This window comes from Equus quagga, chromosome 16 (assembly GCF_021613505.1).
Source record: "Equus quagga isolate Etosha38 chromosome 16, UCLA_HA_Equagga_1.0, whole genome shotgun sequence".
Taxonomy (NCBI): domain Eukaryota; kingdom Metazoa; phylum Chordata; class Mammalia; order Perissodactyla; family Equidae; genus Equus; species Equus quagga.
The window spans coordinates 67,326,289-67,347,710 of record NC_060282.1 but is presented as its reverse complement, the minus strand read 5'-3'; the positions used below and the strand labels follow the sequence as shown (position 1 = coordinate 67,347,710).

The window sequence follows — 21,422 nt, the reverse complement described above, 5'->3', positions numbered from 1 at the left end:
TTTGCTCAGAGACATTTTCAAGGAAACCTAAAATTCAGATTGGTCAAGAACTGATATTTCAAAAATATTCCTTCACAAGTTGTACCGGGAAATATCGTTTTGAGATTTTTTGTATTCTTGTTTAAATATATGATTGCAAATCTTTTAATGACAAAATCATCTTGAACGTGTGCTGTATATGATGTCCCTCAGTCCCTGGGCTACCTTCAGGTGATCGTCCTTCCTTTAGCTATATACTTACCTCCTAACAACTAACAAGTGTAGCTAGACATTTATCAAGTAAAAAGAGCAACTCTACTTGAATTTCAAGTGAAATTCAGGCCTGCCATCATGGAAAACATCATCATGTTAGAACAAATTGCGTAACTAGCAGGCTTCTCTAGAAAAATTAATTTATTAATCTTAGCCATAAAGCATGCATAAAACATACAATGAATGCAAATTGTCTATCTGTTTTTATTGACATCCATCTGGTGTATGGCATTCTTATCCAATAAATTCATCTACCTACCCTCAAATCATTATCTGGACATAGAGATATTTATCAATGTCTTCAGATGGATTAGTGCCTGAAGAGATACAGTAGGGAGATGTTTTAAACTTTAAATTCACTAACGTTTACTGATTCAAATGAGGCTACCTCCATCAAAGACCTATAGTAACTTGAAATGAAGATACGACTCCAGTCTTAGTTTATTGTCTGGACAGAGGTCGGGAAATATTTTAGCTAATGAAAACTAACGTTTTACTCTATTGTTACAAGAGAGTAAACTTGAAGTTTTAAGCTGTAAGAATTTCTAGAATGAAAGTTTTAAGAGCCCTATTATTACCCTAAGCTGTAATTTGTCATATTTGTAAAATAATCTGCCTGAAAAGGCTCAGACTATGACTTATGTCCATGGACATTTGGGGCAAACTTCTGTTTACTGTCACTGGAATGCCTTTATACGTAGGTGTTTACAGTGGGACAAGTCCTCAGGTTTCATCTAGACTTCTACACTACAAACACTCGATGGTGTTCCACTTCCAGAATTTATTTTCTCACTGACTATTCTACTTTGTTTTAAACCTTCATTTCTCAGTACGCACAAGAACAGTACTTGTCACACAAAGGAGCTGATATAATTAAACCAGATGATGTGCCCCACAAGTAAAATCAACCATTCATGAAAGCTGGTCACCAGAGGCCATTTCGAACAATGCATATTTCAAAGCAATCTAAAGTAATCCCTTCTCTCTACTGATTTGGTTTCCATGAGTCTTAAGCACATGTGTGTCGCAAAAAGGAAGCTTATTAAAACCTAATGTGATATTAGAGATTGTAATGAAACAGGGTTGGGGGGATTTTGATATCCAAGTCTTCAAAAAGGGAAGCCATTTTCAAGTATACTTTAAGCTTACTAAAATCCTATGCACACAAACGTAGATGGTGCTTACTTATTAATTAAGGAAAACATAAAGAATGCTCCCCTGTTACCTGAATTGGGTTTGCATATAAAATTTGCATAGAAAAGTGGGAGAGAAACTAAAACAGTTTTCACTGATGGACAGAATAGCAAGGCACAGCAAGTATTTTGTAACTATAAATAGTGAGCAACTTGGGTTGTTTAGAAAATTCTTTATAAAGTTGTGACTCTTTAGTACACCATTCTTTTGGCTCACTATGGTGAAACATTATGAAAATGTGTCAAATAACAGCACGTGACAACTTCAAAATATTAGTTGTTATCATTAGTAGAACTGGATTCTTACAGTTGCTGAGTAAGTCTGGCTGCCTACCAAGTTTACTGACATCCAGTCCTGGTGGATCTCTGGTTTTGTTTGTTTGTTTTCCCTGCTCCTTTTTCTATTTCCTGATTGTATTTAGTTTCAATCATGGATGAAAATACAGGGCTACATTTGATGTTTCTGGTCCTCCATTTCAGGATCTCCTGCATACAGCTTTATATCCTTGAAACGCACACAAAAGAAACATATAAATGATCACGTACTGGTTTGCGAAACTAGCAAAGAGCAATATCCTGGCACACAGACAATCTGCTTTTCCTCATCTGAACATTGCTTTACAGACCAGATCATATATGAGAAGGAAGGTTGGCAATCTCCACGTTAGACAGCTAACATGAAAGAGATATTCTAGAAAACACATTATAGAATCTCTGAGTTTGAAGGTGTTAGGGACCAAATGTTTATGTCCTTCCAAATTCATATGTTACAATCCCAACCCCTAACATGACGGTATTAGGAAGCAGGACCTTTGGAAGGTAATTAGGTCATGAGGGTGGAAACCTCAAGAATGGGATTCATGCCCTCATGAAAGAGAACCCAGCAGGTTCTCCTACCTCTTTCTGCCATGCCAGGTCGCTGAGAAGATGGCTATCTATGAACCAGTAAGTGGGCCTACACCAGACAATGAAACTGCTGCACCTTGATCTTGGACTTTCAGCTTCCAGAACTGTGAGAAATAGATGTTATTTAAGCCACACACTCTATGGCATTTTTGTTACAGCATCCCGAATGGACTAAGATAAAAGGGATCTTTAAGTTCACCTACATGAACTTTTAACTAATTAATAAAGCTTCTCTAGAGCATCAATGAAAAATGTCCATGTCTAGGTAACACAGGACCACCAGGCCACTTGTTCAGTTTGGGGCAGCACTTAAGGCTAGAAAATCTTCCTTTCATTGAACAAAAATCGCCCTTCCTCTCTTCTAGATGTTTATTAGTGCTATATTCTTCTGAGCCACACAAAATAATTCCATATTCTTCTATAAAACAAATGCCTTAAATATCTGAAGATTGTTTCCATCTAACTCCTAAATCTTCTCCCCTTACATAACATACTTACATGGAAGTTTAGTGGTAAATTATGGGAGAGTGGTGGAAGGGGTTATTTTGGATTTGGCCACTGGTTGGTTAAGTATTGGATCAATGAAAGGATCTAAAGCTGTAGTTACACAAATAAGAAGCCAGCATATTTAAGGCCCATCTGGCTCAAAAGAATTTTGATAAAGAGAATACTAATCAGTGCTTCCCAAATTCACTAGGAAAAATTTCCTTATGTACCACCACTTTCGTGTTTGGACTAAATTCAACTAAAAAGATCTTCCAAAATTTGCCTAATTGACTTGTTAATCAGTTTTATTGGAGAGTAAAGCCAGATAAGAAAGAGAAAGAGCTGGGCTAAGAGTCATAATCCAAGTACTGGATTTTTAAAAATTCCTTGACAATTTAGTTATTGATTTCTCTCTAGATTTGGAGGGAGCTTTTCTTCTAAGAAGAAACAACTTCTTTACCACACTTGGCTCCCAGTTTCAGAATACTGGACACTGTAAAAGAGCTATGCGAGAGAAGAACAACCATTCCACCATTAAACAAAGGCCCCAAGCTCAAGCACTTCATTCATAAGGTAGAGCAGGGGTTCACCAGAATCACCTGGAGGTCTTGTTAATTATTCCAGCATTCCCGATTCAGGAGTGGGGCCTAAGAAATTGCATTTCTAACAAGTTCCAAGGTGATGCTGATGCAGACAGCACTGGTCCAGGGCAGAGCAATCAACCCACTAGCACCAGCAGAAAGAAAGGGGGACGGAGCCAAGCCTGGGGCAGGTGGTTCAAGTCTTCCACGCAGGTTGATCTCTTAGGCCTTTGCCTTGGCTGAAGCAGCTAAACGCTCACCAGACAGGACTACCGATATTGCCAATTATTTCATAGCTGGTAGGACTTTTGGAAGACTGTCTTTTGCAGAGTTGCCAAGAAGGCAAACATTCCAACACATTCAGTCTTCACTAGGCACAGGCAACTGAAAGAGTTTCCATTGGAGAACATTAAACTTCCCTCAGCAAATATCTGGAAGTGTTCTTTGGAGCGGCTTTCAAATGACCCTCTAATATCTCTTTCTAGATAGTCTCTTTCAATGTCTTAAGAAACTAGGTTCCACAAATCCTTGACACACATGAACTAATGGAGTCTGACAGTGGCCCCGCACAATGCTGAAGTTTATTCCATTTATTAAACAATTGTTAGGCACAAAGGTAGGTTTACCACCACCCCATTTTACTTTATATCTTTAGGTAAATTATTACTAGAGATTAAGGAGGCAAAGTGAGTTACTTGCTTTTGTTTTAATGAAGCCCCTCCCTAGTTTTCCGATTCTGCCCAGCTGTCTCTGCCAATCACCCACTCTGGGCCTTTTACCCCCATCTATCATCTCCTCTTTGAGACGCTGGCAGACAAATATAATTGCAGTGAAAAACAACTCTGACTCAATTAAGCAATACCATCCAAAAAATTTACCAAACTATTGTGATGTGCAAGACTCATTAGGTGCTCTGGGAACCCTGGAGCTGAACTCTACTCCTCACACCCTGGAAGAATAGAGAAAGGGATGAGGCCAAACAAAAGTGAGCTGGAAAAGCTGGACGGAACTAACCAGGACAAGGTTCAGCGGGCTGAAACAGAGCGAAGGTCAAGTTTGCAACCTTCCAAACTACTTTGTGTATCTTAATTCTTGCAGCAGCCACTTCTCAGAATCCCAAATTGGGACACATGGTCTGACACTCAGTGTAGAAGGGGCAAGAATTTTGGAGTCTAGGTTTTCCAGTTGTCCGACTTCAGGGAATATATTCCGACACCACATGGTCTGCTGCTGGGAACTGGGCACTTCCGAGAAGTGGCACATCTTGAATTCGTGGCCTTCTCTCCTTCCTTTGCCCCTCTCCTGGATATCTAAATTTCCAAAATTTCCAGCATGTGGATGAGACTTTACCTTTTCTCAAGAAGTAACATTTTTTGCAAGTAGCCATTGAGCACGTACCACGGAGTAAACATTTCATAGTCATTAGTTCACTTTATCCCAGCCACATACCTATGGAGTAGGTACCATTATCACTCATTTGGAAACTGAGATTCAGGGATGTTAAGGAATCTGCCCAGACTGAACAGTAAGGGACAGAACCCAGGCTACCCCACACCAAAATCTTTGTTCTTAACTCTTCTGGTTTTGTATTTTCTCCTGAAGTGCATTTTCACGTTAAAAGATCTGGTATGCCTAAATGAGTTTGAACCAGCAAAATTAACAGAGAGCAACTTTTTGGGTGGAAATGGCCATCAGGTGTGGCTGGTGTTTCCAGGCACCTGCCACTGTCCCTTACAGCATCTACCAAGGAGAACAAAACAGGGCATCAATATTGCAGCCACACACCACGTACGGGCCCCCTTTCACCTTACAAACAGAAGGGGTCCCCTCAGAGCTCAGTAAAACAAAGCGTTGTTGCTGGGTGAGAGAGTGGACTGGCGTGGTTGAACATGAATATTCAAGACCACGAGTCACAACTCCATGAATTCCAGGGTCTCCTCTATTTGTACTTAGCATTGTGTGGTCGCGAGACAACTTGCAATGATTAATTAATCCTTGGTGCCGAGGCAGAAGGTGAAATAATTTGTGCAGAGTCACGCAGTCGGTCATTCTCAGGCTCCGAGTTAGTATGGGAGGGCTTCATTTTCCAGAGACAGAAAGAAGATCGGGCTCGCCTTTCCGCTTTGTGCCTGTGATCTGAGAGATCCCCCCACCCCCGACTCCTGAAATTTTCTCAAAGGAGGGCAGGTGGCTGCCAGCTGTCCTTAACCCACACCCTAATGACATCATCCTCAATATCACCAGTCCATGGAAATTCCATGCACTGAGACCCCCGCCCCCAGCAGGCCTTGTTCCCAAGCCCCAAGGGGGCACGCCCACAGGAGCCCTCCCCAGGCTTGGCTTCCTGGCTTGCTGGGTGGAAGAAGCACAATCCGGCTGATATATTGCACGTGGCTGGCTGTGGCTGTTTTTCTACCATCTCTGCAAGTGCAATTTTCACTGAGGCTATTCACAGGAATACCTCAATTATCTATCACAGGAGGGGAAAGAGGGTCTCCAAATATGGGAATTTCCCTAATACCTTACTTTAACTATTTAAAGGCAGGAGTTTAAAACAAACAAACAGGAACCATTTTAAAGCACACTGAATTTACACAGAGAATCCTCAAAGCTCAGCGGCTTATAACAAAAAAGAGTTATTTCTGCCTGTGTTACATGGAGGCTGCAGGGGGTGGTGGCTCGGCCCCTATGTGAGACAACTATTCTCATGACAGACACCAGGAGCAGACAAGCTGGTGGAAACTTGGAACACCGCTCAAAGCATCTGCTTACACGTGGCATCTGGCACACCTGCTTACCTGCCATGGGCCAAAGCAAGCCATGTGGTGGAGCCCGGGGCGGGGTGGGGATATGTTCTGCTCGCTGGAAGGCTACAAGTCCCTTCGCAGTGGGTGGGGACATTGAACTCCATTCATTTCTCTGGCAAGGGTGGGGTGGCAATAATCAGGGATTATGATATAATCCACCACATGCACTTCCAACAATTAATTACGCATTTCCTCGTCTTCAAAGACAGTGACTGGGAATGATGTCACCGATTTGTTTTGTTTTATGGCTTGGGGTCATCACCGTTAATATAAATATTGCCTTTGGCTATAATTCAGCCTTTCCTTAAGGGGTGCGGGGATGTTGAAAGCTGCTTGCTCAGTGCATAAACGACACGGGATACTGTTTGGAATTCCTTATGGCTGCCTTTCGTAGTATTGTTTTTACCTCCTTTGCTATCAATTATCACTTCCGGTAATTACAAGTGTATTTACCTCTCATAACTCCACCTTCCCTCTTCTGATACGCTAGGGAGCTGCCAGGGAGATGGCCTGTTAGGGCTCGTTAGATCTGTGTGTAAAACCAGAGTGTAGACATGAGGGTCTCTCTCCAGGGCGATCCATCAGTGGGTTTAGTGCACAGGCTGTGCGACAAACGTCTGGGGGCGGGCGCTTCACAGGATTATTAGATTCCTTCTTGTTTCTGCAGTGTCTGGCTGGTGGTATTAGGTGAAGGGAGTTAGGGAAGACTGGGTTTGGGATTAAGTTCCACAGGAGCACCCTTGCTGTCATTTTCCATATTTGGAAACTATCCAGATAGTTGACTAGGAGCGTTACAACTACCTGCCATTTCTTGCTCAAGTCCATTTATTTTAATTGCCAGACATTTAATTCAGCAATCTTTTTTCAGCACGGGTGAAAAGCCTTTCGTTAGGCGCTGTTGTAGATAAGGGATGAATGAGAAAAGAGCCCCGCTTCCATTTGAAAGCTGGATGGCTACACACAATGCTAAGGATGACACAGTTCCAGAAGGTGCCGGCAGCAGTGCTCATTCTAAGGGCAGACAGCACACTTTGAAAGGTCCCAAGGCCCCCTAGAATGTGCAGGATACTCAATTCGGGTTATATCACCCTGAATGCCACAGCGAAACTGGCGTTCATCTTTCCATATGAAAACGAACCCCAAAGAGCCATATTAGCCAGCCAAGGTAGATGAAAGAAAAATGATTCCAACTTGGCTGGTGGACAACTATTTCTTAGCTAGCACTTTCCTCTAATATGTATTTAGTTATCTGAATGCCTGACTTTCCACGATAATACATAAGTGAACTGGGAACAAGATTTTTCATATACTTAGGTAGTTTCTTGTATCTCAAATCCCATTAGAAGATAGATTTGCCCTTTCGTGGATAAAATAAGTTCTTCTGTGTTCACAATGCATCACAGTTCAGGAAAGTCTTGGCATAAATCATCGAATTTGCTCTTTACAACTTACATAGGGAGGTAGAGCAAGCGTTTTGATTTCTTCTCTAATCCGCACACCCCGCCCCCGGCCCCAAAAGGGGATTCAGAAAGCTGAAGCGGAAACTCACACTCAGGTCTTCTGACTCTGTGGCTTTTTCCCTTAAAGACAATCAGTTCTTACCCATTTTACTTCATCATTTTGTGAATAGCCAACTTGACCACCCACGGACATAGAGATTAAAAATACATAGATTAATGTACTGCACAAACAGGCAAGAAAAGATGCATTTGCACAAGTTTTAAACCTTTTCATTGCTACTTTCCACTACAATTCAAGCAAACAGAATATTGGTTTTAGGTTTATTTGTTCTTTCTGCACAAACCCACAGACCAGTGAAAATACGAAGTAACAATATGTCCCTAAATAATGGGAATGGAATGAGTTGAAGTGTCAATGCTGCTGTCTAATGATTTTAGCAATATTATTATGTTGATTAGAGTATCCTTAATAAAATCCCAGGTTAAAAAAAGTATGGGAAAACAACTTTTTGGTAAAAATATGTCTATGAGATAATTTGGATTAAAGAATTGAGGAAAGCCTTGAAGATACATTGATATCACACTTTGACGGTCTTTTTACAAAGACAGTCGAGAAAGTTAAATGGACGACACTGCTGAAAATGCATTTGTTTGTGACATGAAACTCAATGAAACAGGAAAGGACTGCTCTGCAGAAAGTTTGCCCCCCTTAGGGAACAGTGGCCGGAAAACTTGTAGTTTCTAGGTAGGAGTCGTGAGAAGAGGACAGCGGGATGGCACAGTTATTCCTGGAAAACCACCTCATCCTGAGTCATTGCTTCACCCCACCACGTGGATGAATGCTGAGGCCAAAATATTCCAGACAATCATGATGTGGCACCATTTTTTAAAATTTTGTCTGACAGCGACAACCTATTTTTCTCCAGACAAATTCTGAGCTCATATAATTTCTGTTACCATTTGTTGAAAGGAAAAATACACTTTCATTTTTGACTTTTGTAAATCCTCCTGAATTATATGGCAGGGACTGCTCATTACCTACCTCATCATTCACTACCTTCTTCATTTATAACAAGATCCCAATTTTATTCGCAGTGGCAATGTGACCAGCTTTAGGTGACATCTCCCAGCTTCTCTTGAAGCTCTATGTGCCCACATGACTGAATTCTTTCCAACGAGGTGTAGTGGAAGAGCTGTCTGGAACTTCTGGGACAGTTCCAAAAAAGAGCGTGAGTGCCATTTGTCATAGAACATGGTTGGAGCTTCAGCACTCATCTTGGCCCATGAGATACTCTCACTGATGGAATGCTCCATGGTGGAGCAGAGAGAGAAAAGAAGCCTGGGTTCCTGGTGACTACTGTCTCAGCTCTGACATCCTGACTCTAGATTTCTTTTACCTGAGAGAACAAAACCTTTTGTGGCAAAGCACTATTTTGGTTTCTGCTATATGTAGTCAAATTCCCAATTACTTCTCCTAACACTATTTTTTTTTCTCATTCTACCACCATCCTAGATTTAAAATGTCAGGAAAACAGGGCCTTTTAAATTAAACCAGAAGAGTGTGATTTATATTCGAAATAAGAGAAAACAAAACCTGTGGTTAATGACACATTTGAAGACATAAAGAATACACAAATAAATGCATAATTACAACTTATGGCAACTGTTATGAAATCCTCAGGGGCAAGTGGGAACATGAAATTCTCTCAGCAGGCATTAAGCTCCAAACTAATATTTAAGGCAGTTTAAGGTTTCTGGGTCAATTAAAGAATGTTAGAAATCTCTCATTAGCTATGGAAATGGAAAACAGAAATGGATTCCACTATCTATCTTTCGGGAAATCCAGGATTCAAGTAGATGTTTTTATGGTGTGAATTTCTTCTTAGCTTCTTTAAAAAAGAGCCCGAAGTCTTTATGGAGACAATATACTAGTATTCTACCTGAGTTTCCTTTTCTTTCTTTTTTTTTTTCCAGCGTGAATACTTTTATGTACCTGAGGGAAAATAAGTCACATATTGTAAAAATGAATTCCTTGAGAAGATAATAAATTTTAAAAAGGAGATTTCTGTAATCAATTGACTATTCCATTCACATTAAAACACTCATAACAGAAGTCTTTAACAAGTTTTTATGGACAAAGAGTTAGCATTGTTTCTTCAGCCAGGTAGATAGATGTCTTGGATGAGCCATTCAAGGAAGTTTCCTTACTCCAACTTAATGAAGCCGATAGCCTTTGTGTACTGACAGAAACACCGGTGGCACATATTGAGAGCGTATTTCCGGATCAGAAATGCTGGTCTGAGCAGACGCAGCAAGAGTGAGAACTGAATTTTCTCTGATGGTGCCACAAGAGCTGCTGGTGACACTGCTTTCATGAACGCAACAGGGTAAAGACACTTGAGTTTTCTTGAAAGAGGTTAAATGGTAACCCCTGAAGATGAATTTTCATTTTTCACATCCAAAGGAAGAATTTCAATATTTTCAGAAAACATTGTGTAACAAAGATATGCTATTGTTTTCTTACCCAAATGCAAAATTTTCATGTTGGATACAAAGATGATAACAAAAACAACTCCTCTGCAGGAATGTTGGTGCACGTTGATTCATAGGAAAAACGTAATTATCTCTCTTCACCTGCAGATTTTTTCCTTTTTCCCTTCTTGCTCCTGCAAATAGGACTTTTGTTTTTAGCTGAAAATAGGAATTCTGCCTTTACTTGTACAGCAGGGATTTTTTAAAAAAAAAATCCAAATTCCTAAATCTCAAGGTCTCTACGCTTTAAAGGAATTTCAAAAAGTGATTTGTTTTGCCTGTATGTCTTAGTTATGTGTGTTATACCTCAAATTAGGATTTTGTAGACTCAAATTAATACGTAACTGACACGCTATTCTTAGACTTGTGAAAACTGATTCTGTAGTCATTACTAATGGTTAATCCAAAGTTATCAATGATAAACTAGCAATGCTTAGAAGTGAAAAAATATAAATACACAAACTAAAATATGTTATTCAATTTGATTTATGTTTACCACAAAATAGAAATTATTTGGTAAATTCAACTACTCTAGAGTACATTTCCCAAATTGTTTGCTGTCATGGCACACAAAGAAAATAATAATATCAACTAGGTACAGCCCATTGGGGTGAGCAGACAAGGCTACTCATGGCCATCCCGGCCCCGCCCAGCCATCCTGAGGCTGAGGAGATAGATATCTTGATACATCTGTTATCTATTTGTGGCTCACTGCCAACACAGAGGGTCTGCAGGAAGGCTGTGGTCTAGAGTTAAATTTGGCCAAGAGGATTTTTAAATCGATGTGGCTATTGGTCCAAAAAATATTATATGAAGATAGTGTAAATAGAAGATTAAAAAACATCAGGGGCTGAATTTCTATGCAGTCATATGTCACTTAACAACGGGGATATGTTCTGAGGAAAGTGTTGTTAGGTGATTTCAAACGTTGTGTGATCATCGAGTCTACTTACACAAACCTAGATGGTACAGACACTACACACCTCGGCTAATGGTACTAATCTTATGGGACCGCCATCATATGGACGGTCTGTAGTTGACTGAAATGTTATTGTGCAGTGCATGACTGTGTTTGTCAGCATGTACTATATACAGCGGTGTTTATTAGAGTAATTAAAAACAAAACAGAAGTAGTCTGATTTGACCAATAAGAATAATTAATCGGATGATCACTTAAATCTCCACCTCACAGAACCACAGAATCATAGAAGTCATAGACTTAGAAAGTCAAGAATGGACTTTAGTAATCATCTTATTTAGCTCATTTTAAAAACTGGGGAAACTGAGGTCTCGAGTAATCAATAACGACATCTGTATGAAATTTCTATTGTACAAAGACTTCACTTCATCTTCTAATCTGAGTCTTCCAGGGCCCCTCGGCAGCACTGGTATCATCCCTATTTTTTCAGGGGTGGAACCAGATTCCAAGAGTGGCTAAATGGCTGACCCCAAATCACTCTTTCTCAAAGTGGAGAAAGGACCCCGCATCTTATACTTTCCCACTACATCATAAAACACTCCATCACGATCACATTTGAGCTATATGTTAGACCTGACACAAAACTAATTTAAGGCAATTTTCTTCTAGTTCCACGAATATTTTCACTGAAGCCAGTTCTGTCTCAGGTTAAAAGGGACTTGCTCAAATGAGTAAATTGCATTTGTGTGGTGAAGAAATGTCTTCTGTCGCCATCACACTCACATATCTAAAACTCGTGAAACCCTCTCCAACACTCTTCAGAGTATGTGGAACTCCCAAGGTTTTAAAGCAGTGACTCCTAGCAGAAGTTATGCCACTGAAGAAGGTATGGGAGGAAGAAAAGGAAATGACTGTTTGTCTTCAGCTCTCTGGGAAGAAGACGCTAAGGAACTGGAGTCTTCTCTGGCCCTTCCAATGAATGACTACAGAGTAGAGAAGGTGCACAATTGTGGATCAGTCAGCTCCACATTTAAGGAAGGTCACCCCTTCCTCAAACTCTTCTTCCCCTCCTTCCCCAACTCTTCTGCATCAAGGGCTTGGATCCAGAAGCACTGAGAAAGAATGGAAAATCAAATGTTTTCAGCGATCTACAAATTGGTGGATCCACAGTTCTAAGCTTAAAACATTTCCATCTCAATGCTTTTTTTTAAAGTAAGTATTGTATCCTCTGCTCTGGAAAACAAACAAACGTTTGGCTACACATGCATCTACTCACAGGGCTCACGTGTTTTCTCACTTAGCTTGTTCTTCCTAACACGTTCTTAGAAGGAAAGACTTTCCTCACAGGCTCTCCTCCCTTTGAGAACTCTGGGACTCCATGACACCCTGATTAAACACGACGGCTGTGCTTTCAAATACATGTTCAGGGATCACTGTGTTCACCTTAAACATGTAACTGTTAGAGTTCCTTTCTTTTCCATTTTCTCTGCCTTCTCATTTATTATATATGATTGAGAAAATGTCCTATATTCCCTCACCAGAGCCAAATCTGTTTCTCCCCTTCCTTATAAGAGTTAATTTCTAATAGTGAATCCTCAACTTCCCTTAGTTTCACTGCCTCAGTTTTCCTGAGTAAAGACACAGATAAAGCTTGATAATCTTTCATATTACCCGGCAACGCTGGGCAGGCCTAGCTGGCATCATGCTTCTCAGAGGAAAAGCCAAGGTGCCCTTGCCTAGGTTAAGACGACTTGGGGTGAGCTATAATCTCACAAATGGCAGTGATTTCAAGTTAATATGCTTTACGGTCATACTTCTGTATAATGTGGATGTCATTTCTATTGACATTTGATTGAGCGCAGTGGGAAAATTTATCCTTTCCTCCTTGTAAATCCTGCTCCTGTCCTCTCCATCCTTATCCCATCGTTCTCCATCTCCCTTCCCCAAAATACACACTTATGTTCTGTTTCTTCCCTTATCTTTTGCCGAATTCTCCTTTTCAGGAATCTTTAGCTGTGCCATATAGGAAAGGCTATGAGCTTTTCAGGTTATAGATTCATATTGAAATCATAGATTTTTGGGGGTCCACGTTGATGTGGGTTAGTTTAGAGTAATCCTAATAGAGGTATTAGTAAGCCCTTACTGATTTCATTCATGAAATTCTTGCCATCACCTACTATGTGACAGGTCTTGTGAAAGTTACAAAGAGTCTATTTCCTCTAGTAGCTTATCATTGGTCTTTCGTTTGTGGATTCTACCTGGCAAAAGGCAAAAAGGCATAACAAATATCTCTTTAGAGTGGAGCCCTCAAATAACATCCTGAATCAAGAACGTACACTCCTAATCATGGTCGGCAATACACGCAACTACGTTCAGAAACCTGGGAGAGAAGGCAGGAAACACCATCACCAAGACAGAAACGGCTTGTGACTCTGTCCTGGCATGGAGACAGCTCCTTGCAAAAGAAGGCCTTCCCCAGGGGAAGGAGGATGGAGGTTCTGAATCTGAGTCTCTGCTCTTCCATTTGCTAGTTGTGTGACTTCGGAGAGGCTGACAGCCTCTCTGTACTGCAGTTTCTCATCTCTAAAATGTAATAACCCTGCCTGTCTTCAGGCTTGTTAGTATTATCAAATGACTTAGAATTAGTGGAGTACTTCATAAACAGGAAAATGTCTGATAAATATTAGGCGCTCTAATATTTTGATCTCTATTTACAGAAAATAATCCATGTCATTGTGTCAAAAGGAAAAGTGACTTATCAGTGTCTCTGTCTCTGTTGGTGCCACAACTATCATTACACGGATGATAGATGAATCTGGAGGCCATACGTATCCCTTCTCTCCGTCTGTTCTGGCACCTTCCCCACTCATCAGTCACTTATCCTGCTTCTTTTGTCATCTAAATATTTCTCAGTTATGTTCCCTTCTTCACTACCATAGTTCACATCCTCATCTCTTTTCCAGATCACTGGGTCAGTTTCTAATGGTCCGTTTCCTGTCTGTTTCCTCTTAAATTCATCTTCAAGTCACTCAGGCACCAGAGTAATCCTCTTAGATGCTAGCCTAACCACATCTCTTCCCTGTTCAAAATTCAACGCCTTCCCAATCACAGCCCTAGCATTAAAAACACCTTCTAGGTTCAAGCGCCTGCTGATTGTCCAGCATGACATCTGCCCATCCAACTCCAGTCCCACCAAAATGGTTGGTCCCTTTCTTATTCCCCAAGAAAGTTCAGACATCAGTGAAGACTTCCTCGACCTCCTTCTGCCACTCACACACTTGTTTCCCTTCTCCAGAAATTCTGTGCTCCTCCTCTGGACTCTAGTAATACCTTGTGTATATCTCTACCTTTGGACCATAATTTCCCCCTCTAGAGCCCACCTGGAATCTGGCACACTGTAAGAGCTTGGTAAAGGTTTATGGAATGAGAGAATGGATGCCCAGATGGTAATGTACTCATTTATGGGTATTTCTTTGACCAGATGTAAAATATTTTAAAAGATGAATTGAGTACGTCATCCATTGGTATTTTCAGCCATATCTAAATATCTAGTTAGCAATTACTTAAGATCTTTGCATATGTACGTATCATAGTATAATATGAGGAAAATTAGGACATTTAAAAGGCTTTTTCAAGTAACAGGTGACCTTTCATCTTTAAAAGTCTTTGCTTTTTCAATGAGCCTCAATTTCTCTACAAGATCAATTTCATTCAGTACACTCAAAAAGAAGAATGAGAAGTTGTGAAAGTTTGACTTTATTCCCAATCAGTTTGAAGGGCATTTCTTGGCTCTTGAGTTGTCCTTTCTGAGAACAAAGGCTCAGGTATTTGGACTCTCCAGCAGCCCCTTCAGCTGAGAAGCCAGTCGGACAGCAGCGGGGCGAGTGAGTGAGCAGTGGGAAGAACTCACTGACAGATGTGTCCTTATTCTTTTCAAAGACAGTCCTGGACACTAGCACTTATCCAGCTGCAGGGCTCCATCCTGGCTTATCTCACTTTGTTTTGGAAATAAATTCAAGGTTGCAAAAGAAAGAAGACTGTAGCGTGGGAAGCCTTAGGCATGACAGGATTTTCTGTTTTCTTTCATTGTGTCATTTTTGCTCAGTACTTTGTCTCCAAGCTCCTCTTTGTAGAAACAGTTACTGTAACGTACTCCTCCCACACCTTCTAGACAAGTGCTTTCAAAACTCACTAAACATCCCAACTACATGGGGCAGACTCGTGAATGCTGACGTATTCTAGAAAGGGGTTCTGGCCTGAGTGCATTAGCACACTTAACCTACAAGTTTCAAACCAAAGTTATAGTTGTTACCTGCAGGTCAGTGGGCATGGCTGCTCAAGTGTTTAGCTCTATGGCCCTGGACAGGAGGTCAGAGGGGAGAAGGAAGCGCCTGGAAAAAGAGCTCAATGGTTCCAGAAAAGGCAAGACAAACCAAAGAACCGAGAAGCGAACAAACAAAACAAAAAGCAGGCTGGTTACTTCTCCCCTCCCCCTCAAAAAAAGTCATTTTCTCAGGTTGTAGAATATTTTCATTCCAGATGCTCAGTTAAAGGGCCCTGAAAAGACTCAGCCTCTGAGGAATTTGAAAAGCAGCGAAGGAAACAAGATGTTGCAAGTCCAAATCGCTATCTTATGCTGTCCCAAGCACTACGTATCACAGACTCTCATTTCAAACGTGTAGACGTTGGCCTCCATGTCCCTGACATTCTGGCAGGGTCTTGAACATTTCTGCCACCCACTTTGTCCTTTGTGGTAAAAATGGGGACCATATAACTTTAATACCAGGGGATGGCTTAGTCGTGAGGGAGAATCTTCTTGAATGACTCCCATTCCTGGGGTACCCCTACGATGCCCACACTCATGCTGAGAGTAGAGCTAAGGATTTTTATATCTATTTAACAGAGCATCCTCTTGGAAACCAGAAGCTGTGTCAAGGAAATCTTTTAACAGAAGTATGCATATTGAATGATATTTTTGGCAGTAGAAATCCATTCACAGGACACTGAGTTGAGGTTATCAAGAAATGCAGGAAACTACCAAGCGGTTGGTACCTTGGGGGACGAGGAGCAGTTTTCAGCCAGGGCACCAGCATTCATTCAACAAACCCCTAAGGAGCCCCACTCCTTACCACGGGTACCACGTGCCGTCAGGGATGTGCAGAAATCTGGATGTTTGCACCTGGTTCGCTAGCATTAGCGAGGTTAGGGGAATCTGCCTTCCGCCTGCGAGATTATTCCTCCCACCTGCAGAGAGAAACAGAAGGCTTTGAAAGACCCAACTAAGGGCTTCGCTCTCTCCCAAGGGCACAGATGCTCCTAAAGATGTGCACAATGGGAGTCAGAGATGCGAGTAATAAAAGCTGACACTCGTTAAGCACATAGTATGTACCAGGAACGGTGTAGTAACTCCTCACAAAACTGAGGGGGTAGGACTATTTTCCCCATGTTCGGCTGAAGGAATTGAGGTAGAGAGAGGTGAAACAGCTCTTTCAAGGTCACATGGCTCGTCGCTGCGGGGTTAACTCAGGCAGTCACGACCGCCTCCCTGGGAGGGCCACGTCGGCAAAAACACGGTTTTCTACCAGCTCACCCGACTTCCTGGCAGGAAGTGTTCTGTCTTGCTTCTGTGGCTTATTCTTTTGAAACACTAGCATAAAAACTGGGACATATACCTGCCATACTGTTCTAAATGACTAGAAATTAGTGAATCAACATACCAAGCACCCCTAGAAAAAGGAAATATCCTCAAGTATCTGTGTTCTGGGGCTCCATCCTCGGTAATTTTATGTTTTTCAGGTGATTATCTTAAAATGCAATCCACTTTTGCCTGGAGAAGGTGGCTAATGGGTTACATTCTGTCACCCCCCCGACCACGTGTACCTAGTAGCACAGAGTCCTGCTTACCACTGATATGAATAAACATGAATGGCAGGCTACACAGAGAGTCTGAATGTTCTCGGATATGTACTATTAATGGTGGGACATCAGCTATTTTTAATTTAAATTGCAAATGATACTCAGGATCATGGAGTTTAGAGGAAGTATAAACAAAATAGATTTCCTGTGGCACATCTGCTGAAAAGGAACAACATTCACTTTCCGATCCTTCATCATTTGACTAATGATGAACTAGATGATCCCTTCTTCTGAGCTGCAAGATGAATTCATATACGGAAGCACACGCGCAAGGCTTCACTGACACCCACAGTGACAGTGGCTTGTACTTTTTACACTAAGCTTGTACTTTTACACCAAATAGAAATGGATGGCTAACCAGAAACCACAAGGACTGTTGAGATGATGAATATAAAACACCTGGGCATAAAAGCTACTAAAAATAATCACGGTCAAGTCAAAGTGATGGAGGTTTCTCGTATCGAATGGATTTCTATCGTCAGGAAGAGTGAGGTGCTGCTGATTGCACGCTTCCCCCTTGGACCAAGGTGGTTGTGTTGTTCCCTGATAGCTTGCATGCGTTTTCCCAATTGGCTCTCGTTAGTTGGAGCCCTCATCTTATCTAAGCCAGTTGCACGGATTTTATATTAATAGGTATGTAAGGCTAGAGCCTTGCTTCATATATCATGGTGCCAGAGGGGCTATTTGCCTTTTTCCTACACAGGAACTGCCTCCTATTGTAACTGGCTCTGATATTTGCTTTGGAGAGATCATTTCTCCCCCTTTGGAATCCCATGGTCTTTCAGAAATATTCACATCTCCCTCCCCTCCTCCATAGGACACACTGTCTTTTCTCTTCCCCTCAGCAAGACAGATTGTTTCAAAGACTGATAATTGATCAAAGCCAGGTCATTCAGAGTCAGTGAGACTCACTGCAGATGCTTTGCTGTTTGAGCTGCGCAGGAAGGCAGTTCTCTGCCGTCCATTTCCTGAAAACTGTGAGGATGAGAAGCTGGAGCTGCAGCAGCCACATTGTAAAGATGAGGACATAAACATGCATAAACATGGAGCCCGTCACAGCAGGCAGAGCCAAGAGATATAGAGACAGAAACAGAACAGGTGACTTTGAGCTCCAGTCAGCCCCAGCTGCAGCCAGCCCTGTTCCCTGGGATTATCATTGTGAGCTCAAACATTTCCTTGTTGTCTAGGCAATCTGGGCTGCATTTTTTTCCCCCTCCTTTAACCCAAAGCATTCTAGTTGATATATATACACTACTTAAAACTATAACTTAAAAACCAGTTTTCTTTTGTGATTGAAACAATCCTTATGAAGCCCAATATTATTTCCCTTCCCATCAGCATATTCCTATCTGAATTATTTAAAAAATTTTCCACTTAAGTATTAATTATGAATGGTGACTTTTGTGTTTAAGACAACTTAAAAATATAGCTCTTGTTAAAGATGTATGACATCAATTGTACCAACGTAGCACATCCATTTCAATGGCCTGGGAAATTTGGAATCTCACCAACCTCTCAAATTGCCTTTCGATACTGCTATCTTGTCTCATTTCTCTTAAGTCTCAAAAGAGTGGTGAAATAAAGTCTTAGAATTCATTCATTTGTCAAGGAAATGCAGTGGATGACATATGGAAGATCAAGCTGACCTCACCAAAGTTGAAGTTTGAATTGGTAATAAAACAGATATAAGCGAAACGACTGTAATATTCCTGCTTTTGTGGCCGGTTCTTAGGTATTATAAAACTGCAAATGACTGGGGATGCTTCTAGACATATATGCCTAGTCTTCAGAGTTGGCACCTTCAAGTGCACTGGATTCTTGTTTCTTATGGCAGACAAATAATTCCCTTAAAAACCGAGTTAACAGTAAGTCACCCAGAAATTGACCACACACGATTTAGATACACAGCCATTGTGTATCTCTTAATTAAGGAGTTTCCTAAAGGGCCATTTGGCTCTAAAGATGTAATATTATATTACAGACATTTAAACTAATCATTTGTAAATGCTTCCTGAATTTTTCAATTTTTACCTGGTCCTTGGAGATTGCCTATTTAATTAGCAGCTACTTCCTGCAAGAACTGCAAGTAAGCAAACCTAAGGGTTCAATAATGTGAAATGTACATTAGCAAGAATATTCAGCCTCAAGATGAACTTTGATCGTGTGGCTCTCACTGTTAACGGGAGATTTTCCTAAAGCGTTGACATCTTCCTCCTCATTCTCATTCCATGTCACGGTTTTGGTCATTACGATAACTGCTAAGAATAAAACTCCCTTAAGCTAGGAAAAATAGTTGACTTTACAACTGAATGTTACAAACATTTTCTCCTGGTCTGTTGTTTGCCTTTTAACTTTGTTCATGGAGTTTTAAGCTATTCACAACCAGCCTTTGATTTTAATATCACAATAGCAACAGACTAGGGGCAAAAATAACCACATTCTTTCCAACAGGTTTCCTTTGGGAACAAATGGCCCAAGGGCCTTCAGAACTAGGTATTACCACTCTCCATAGCCCAATACGACCCTGGCCTTGCTGGGATTATAGGCATCAGTGACTAGGTTTTTCAATAGCTTTTGCACAAAACAAGCAAGAGACAGTAAACCAACTAGAGCCAGATAAGCTTTTTTTGTTTTTCTTTTGGTGAGGAAGATTGAGTTAACATCTGTTGCCAATCTTCCTCATTTGGCTTGAGGAAGATTGCTGCTGAGCTAACATCTGTGCCAGTCCTCCTCCATTTTGTATGTGGGAAGCCACCACAGCATGGCTTGATGAGCAGTGTGCAGGTCCACGCCTGGGATCTGACCTGTGAACCCCAGGCAGCAGAAGTGGTGCGCGCGAACTTAACCACTACACCACCCAGATAATCTTAATCACTTGGCCAGTCAGGATTCTACTCTCATATTTTCTTAGTATTACTACACCCAGATTAATCAATTTGCACATCTAAATCTTATTCGTACCCCTACAATTCTTGTAACTAGTAATAAATCTAAAACATCCACTGACCGAATGGGTACTTGCCCACTTTCCCTTTGCATTCTTTTTTCATTTCTTACTGTAGACGCATTTAAGATCACGCGATGTGTTCCCTTCCTTCAGAGGGCAGAGGAAGCACTGGGCTCTCTCCGTCTACGAGCAGACTTTTCCAACAGTTATTAACAGCAGCAAAGTATTTGTTGCTGTTTTGGAAAAAAAAAGAGTTAGTGACCTGTTTTTCACCATGTTAATGAATCTATTCTATTCATATTGCTGCCCAGTTTCTTTTGTTAATTGAAGGGTTTTCCCCCACTAAATATTGAAAATTCTTTTAAGGTTCAATGAAGCTTAAAGCTTTCTCATTTGTCTGTTTGTTTTGTAACAATTATTTTAAGACACAACACGACTTGCTTCCTTATACGATTCTCAGGCAGAAAAAAGACTTGTTAATGAAAAGATATATAAAGTTTGAGGTTATATGATGACCTGAAAAACAATTTTGTAATCTAAGTGGACAATCTACTTCATCTAAGGCTTGTTTCTCAATGTTCTTGAATGGAGAAGCGGTGACCTCAGGAACCCTCCTGCTTCCTGACCCCTAACTTGTTCCTCTGGGAGCTTCAGCAAAGCCACAGATGATCCTATCACAGGTCATCAGCTGGCAAGTGTCCCAGGTCTTCTGCTGAAGAGCTGCTGCTGCCATTAAGGACGTGAATTTCCAAGCTTGGCAGCACAGCGTTCCCCCCATAGAAGGGGATGGTGTATTTAATCTGTTAGAACGGCCTCTCTTTCCTGTCGTGATACCGAGCTGTGAAGCTACCACACAAGCAGAAACAAAGAGGAAAAGGTCTTCTTGGTAATTACAGAGAAAGAGAAAGCTTTGATTATAATGTGCCTGAATTGAAGAAATGGTTCTAGAATAAAAAATACTTCTAAGATGACATTAATACGTAGGGTCTTTCTCAGTCACAATGCAATTGACTCTTCAGCTTCCACGTTAATTACTGTAATCACAACTCTAAGGCAGACAAATGTATTGGCTAAAAAGAACTTTCTGGGAGAGCATAGTACGGACAACTTTTTTGGGGAAAATAATATGATCTTAAAAAAGGAAAAAAATCATTTTTTTTTCTCTACCCATAGAAGAGAATGCTCAGGGCGTTGAGGTGGAGATGGAGAGGCGGGTGGTGGCCAGGGTGAAAATTCGCCATGAGAACGAAAACTATCTTCAGGGCTCACTGTGGGCTGAGCAGCCCGTTGGGGGAGAAAAGGGAAATTAAAAAGGAATACTGTTATTAAGGAGATGACAATATATTTGGAAACTATTCATTTATACACACATGCAAACACAAAGATAAAATAGCTTTTAAAGTTCAACACTTACAAAGAAATA

General features: G+C 41.0%; 1 protein-coding gene across 4 annotated transcripts in view; it reads right to left on the bottom strand.

The window, feature by feature from the left end:
• The window catches only part of SULF1 (sulfatase 1), a 176,750-nt gene that overhangs the window by 88,287 nt on the left and 67,041 nt on the right, over positions 1–21,422 (bottom strand). For all 4 annotated transcript variants that reach the window (XM_046642716.1, XM_046642717.1, XM_046642718.1 and 1 more), the window contains one exon: positions 16,266–16,380. The gene's annotated coding sequence lies outside the window, so the exon portion shown is untranslated. The remainder of the gene's footprint in view (positions 1–16,265; positions 16,381–21,422) is intronic.